Source organism: Pinus tabuliformis, chromosome X, assembly GCF_031772625.1.
Source record: "Pinus tabuliformis cultivar Carrire ecotype Pingquan chromosome X, CPIR1, whole genome shotgun sequence".
In the NCBI taxonomy this organism is placed as follows: Eukaryota; Viridiplantae; Streptophyta; class Pinopsida; order Pinales; family Pinaceae; genus Pinus; species Pinus tabuliformis.
In genome coordinates, this window is record NC_142308.1 from 768,784,842 (window position 1) to 768,790,258 (window position 5,417).

The 5,417-nt window shown below is 37.3% G+C and overlaps 1 long non-coding RNA gene across 1 annotated transcript; it reads right to left on the reverse strand.

The window, feature by feature from the left end:
* Positions 1-762: 762 nt before the first annotated feature.
* On the reverse strand, positions 763-1,554 carry LOC149142117 (uncharacterized). Its single transcript, XR_016265292.1, has 3 exons — positions 1,182-1,554; positions 972-1,089; positions 763-865 (listed from the first exon to the last, which is right to left on the reverse strand). It is a non-coding gene; the product is annotated as an uncharacterized LOC149142117 (long non-coding RNA).
* Between the last annotated feature and the right edge of the window lie 3,863 nt (positions 1,555-5,417).

Below are 5,417 nucleotides of genomic sequence, written 5' to 3' on the forward strand. Positions count from 1 at the left end.
TCTTTTTTCTTCCGATGAGGTGCTATCCCACTCTTAGTAGAAAAGGGAGTTCAACCCGCCTCATTATGACTTATGCTTCTGTTTTCCCGGATTTACTAGACAATGAGTATTCTTGTTGCAAACAATTTAGATCATATCCGGAGATGGGGCCAAGTTAATTCTATCACTTTAATTCTCAACTCAAGACTCCAGGGCTATTGAATGTCAACTTCAAACTCCGCTCAATCTTATTGCTTTTGAAATTTAGTGAATCTGTTCCGTAGAATTTTATATGGTTTCGTGCTATAGAATAATAGAGTTTTCTACATTCTACCTCAGAAAGCATATCAATACTATTTAAATCTCAATGTGAGGTGGATACTTGAAATAATTTTATATGGTTTTATGCAAATGAAATGGTTTTCTACATTTTAGTTCAAGAAAATCTATAAATCGATTTATCATTTTGAAAATCTAGTAAACAGGTTTGTAGTTTTGAAATACAAAATCAAAATTTTACCAAATCTTTTTTATTTCAGATTTATTATCTTCTAGGAACAGAAAACAAAACAGGGTTGTAGTTTTAAAATACAAAATCAAAATTGCAATAAATAAATAAATAAATATATATATATATATATATATATATATATATATATATATATATATATATATATATATATATATATATATATATATATATATATATATATATATATTATAATTTCGAATTTACATCCGGAAATAAGATATGTACCTTAATAACAGCCCATGGGGTTTTGTGGCAGGGCATTTATGAGCAGAGCAACGTGGTCAGCGAAAACTAACATGGAGGTAAACGGTCTAGGAGGTTCATAGGGAACCACATCGATCATCGGCGGCAATACTAATATTGCAGGACATAGAATCAAATTACATATTCATGATAGGACGCACATTTGATATTCTATCGACAAATTTCATGGCCAAAGAAAGAAACGCAATCATCATACCTATATCATTGTGCATGCAGAGGTAACCCACTCCACTTGCAACCTGCAGAACGTAGCCATTAACACCGTTGTTCTGAAATTAGTTAATCAGTGCATGCAGAGGTAACCCACTTGCAACCTGCAGAACGTAGCCATTAACACCGTTGTTCTGAAATTAGTTATGACATTTTATTAGAAATCTATTCTGAGTTCAGGTGGATTATAACATACACTTAATCCCTGTGATTCTGGCCTCTTCCTATTCCTTCTCTGCTACCTGCCTTTGTTCCACCTTCACCTCTGACTCTAGCAACCCTGCCTTATTTTCTACTATCTACCTCAGGGTTGCAATCACCTTGGTGACAATCATGCTAGGTTGTTGTGCAATTGGAAAAGCTTCCAGCATATGAGGTAGTACCTCTTCAAACCAACATAGCAGCTCTTTTTATTCCATGCCCGCTTTCCTTCTCTCCTCCTCTCGCGGATGGCGGCAAGTCAGCATCGTCTGCCTTTGTTCCACCTTCACCTCTGACTCTAGCAACCCTGCCTTATTTTCTACTATCTGCCTCAGGGTTGCAATCACCTTGGTGACAATCATGCTAGGTTGTTGTGCAATTGGAAAAGCTTCCAGCATTTGAGGTAGTACCTCTTCAAACCAACATAGCAGCTCTTTTTATTCCATGCCCGCTTTCCTTCTCTCCTCCTCTCGCGGATGGTGGCATGTCAGCATCGTCTGCCTTTGTTCCACCTTCACCTCTGACTCTAGCAACCCTGCCTTATTTTCTACTATCTGCCTCAGGGTTGCAATCACCTTGGTGACAATCATGCTAGGTTTTTGTGCAATTGGAAAAGCTTCCAACATATGAGGTAGTACCTCTTCAAACCAACATAGCAGCTCTTTCTATTCCATGCCCGCTTTCCTTCTCTCCTCCTCTCGCGGATGGCGGCATGTCAGCATCGTCTGCCTTTGTTCCACCTTCACCTCTGACTCTAGCAACCCTGCCTTATTTTCTACTATCTACCTCAGGGTTGCAATCACCTTGGTGACAATCATGCTAGGTTGTTGTGCAATTGGAAAAGCTTCCAGCATATGAGGTAGTACCTCTTCAAACCAACATAGCAGCTCTTTTTATTCCATGCCCGCTTTCCTTCTCTCCTCCTCTCGCGGATGGCGACATGTCAGCATCGTCAGGATCCATCAAAACCTGATGGGGCTGGGGCTGGGGCTGGGCATCCCATCCATTCATATCCTGGCAATGCTGGTTGTCTGGGCATCTCCTAGCAATGTCTGAAGGCCCATCCAAAGAGGCTCTATGTTGTCCTTACATCCGATCATCCAATGCTAGTAAGCATAAAGTCAATACCAATTCAGTGCCTACCCAAGCTCGGCTCGCTCGCTCATACAATCTCTGGCTGGAGTCAGTCTTCTGGCTAATAAATCCGGGGGCAGTTCTACGATCTATGCTGAAGTTCCCAGGATCTCTACTAAAGTGAGTTCTGGCTGTAGGGAGACCCGACCCGACAACCCAAGGAAGATATGTAGAAGTGAGGGAGGGAAGGGAATTCATGTTTAAATAAATAAATTGATCTTTCCGGATACTTCGGAAGGATTGAACGAACGAACGTTACGTTGCTGCTTATTGTTTCTTTTAATTTCATTTAACGACAACACGTTGCTGCTTCTTGTTTCTTTTAATTTCATTTAACCACAACTCGTTGCTGCTTCTTGTTTCTTTTAATTTCATTTAACCACAACTCGTTGCTGCTTCTTGTTTCTTTTAATTTCATTTAACGGTCCTCGTCATCCCATTTGCCTTGCTTTTTGTTTTATTCCTCACGCCGCTAAGAATCGCCTGGCTGTTTGGACATCATATCCTATCAATCTGAAGCCTGTCCCCATCATCTAACTCACCTCATTGTGTAACCTGCATTGTAAAGCTCTTTGTGTCTCTGTAGGAGTATCGGCATGTATTATTCCCCTCGCAGGAGTAGGTGTAGGAACCCTGTTCCGTACGTGGAGTGCAAGGGTAATGGGGAAAGTGTTAATGAGTACTGGGGATTTAAGGGAATGCGTGAATGTGAGAATGTGGTCCAGGTAGTGTGTAGCGTATTGTTACGTTAAAGGGTAAGATTGAAAGGGGAAAAAGACTGGCTCTCCCTTCACACTGGCCCGTGGGATCAGTCGCCCGTTACATATAGGAGCCTTAAGCTAACCGTGGGTCACCTAGTAGCACTCGTGGTTCATCATCAATGGATCCGGTGCTCGCACATTCGTCTTTTGTCATTGCTGTCATCTAGCTCAGGAAGGAAAGATTAGGTTAGCCCTCTTAATGGGGAGAAAATGAATGAACGGACGAACCTATAGTGCATGTACTTTCCTCCCACTACGCTCTTGAATCTCATATGGCTTTGGCTTTATAACTGGAAGGTATGCCGGGAAAGAAGGGAGGGGAAGGAGCCGGAATAGGAAGGGAAGGGATGCCTGGAGCGAGCAAGCTTTCAATTGTAAGTGAGGGATCACTCCTTTTTATCTCATATTGACAATGACAGTCAGTCATTGGCCATTGATATGACAATGACAGTTTTTTACCAATTTTCCCTTATCATTATCTTGAAAATGACAATTCATTACCCACTTGAAATTTATGTTATGGTTGGAAACATTGAGAAAGACAAAGAGGAAATACTTCATTATAAATAACCAAACAAAAAGAAACATTTCAGAGAAACCTAGATTGAAAGTGTTGAAAGAGATGTCCACGAAAGATTAGAGGTTATTGCCAATAGCAATATCAATTAAATTGAATAATGTAATATATATTGAATAAGATTTTAATTGAATAAAGCAATATATTGAATACGATTATTTATTAAAGAAACATTTTATTATATAAAAATAAATCTTATAATTTTAATAAATAATTTATATGTTTGTTTATCAATTTTGATTTTAAATAAATCATTTAATTTAATGTAATGTATTTTCAAATATTTATTTATATTCAATTTTTTTTATTTCAATAAATAAATAAATTTATTTTATTATTTATTATATTTTGAAGAAATAATATTTATTAAAAATAAATCATCATAAAAGGGAATAAGAATAAATGGATGAAAGTTAATATATCCACAATTTATCGTGTTTTCCTAATAAAACATATATTTTTAGTTCAATCTTATCACATGTTCATAAAGAATGTATTTGTGAGTTTATAAGTTCTCTTGCGAAAAAAAATATACTTTAAATTGAATTTAATAGAGAAAATATTAACACTTTGGAAAAAAATAAAAAATCATCTATTCAATTGACTTTAGAGTATGGTTAAATATTACTCAATAGTACAAATTAGCTATTAATAAGTAAACTTCACCTCATGTACATATTATAGTCATCTTATTATTTGGTGCCTGGAGTAATTCTATGACAGAGCTTGCCCATTCTGAAGTGATCTACGACAAACTGAGGCCACTGTGATTATACAACGAAGGGTTTTACAAATTCACAGTCATTTTGTGCTAAGGTAAACATTCCATGGAAATCCAGTAACGAATATGCTTCCTGTGGTGTTTCTATTTATGATCCAAATATTCTAAAGAAAGCGAGATTTGATGATCAGGTTTCGTGGCCAATCAAGTAACCACTAGGAAAAATTAGGGTTTCCAGGAGGAAGTGACAAATATGTTTTCTGTGAGGATTGTCCAAAATATTTTTATATTGGATGGGCTCTTATCTATCACATGTGTTTTTCTTCTAGGGGTTTCACTAAATTTTTGCAGTGACAGTGACACACCACTCAGTAGTTAACTCCTACTAACGATATTTGTTGAGTAAGTTTTTTTTTTTTTTTTTTTTAATGGCGGTTATAACTTTTCACATGCATATTTGTGTCTCTTTGCAGTTCAGATCTGCGACCCACTAAGGATCAGATCTGCAGTCTGGAGCTTCATAAGAAAGGGCGAAGTGCTAGGCATTTGTGTTGTACAAAACCACTTGGCCTCTATACACCAAACAATTTGGAGTATTTCTAGTCTGAAGTGATATTTTTTTCTATGTTTATTCATTTGGTTAGTGGCCTCTGTTCAAGAACAATTGAAGTTCTTTTCTGAGAATCTCGATTAAAGAAATCTTGAGTTGTAGAAGGAACTCCTACATGCACCGAAGCCAAAAGAATAAAAATACATGGTTTTGTAATGCAGACATAATAATCAAATTACTTGGTCATGCATTGATCAGGGACGAGTTTCTTGGTCCACTAATCCACTGATTGTGCCATGGTCGAAGCATGAATTATGTTGATGGGAATATTCCTATGATCAGTCTTTTCATATTTACATTGAGTCCTGTGACATATTGAAGATTTGTAGAAAGCTAGGATCCCTGTGACAGTGAGCTTGGATTCCCTGGTATATCAAACACCATCACAACCCTGCATAGATCATGAAGCTTACTCTCTATGGTCTAAT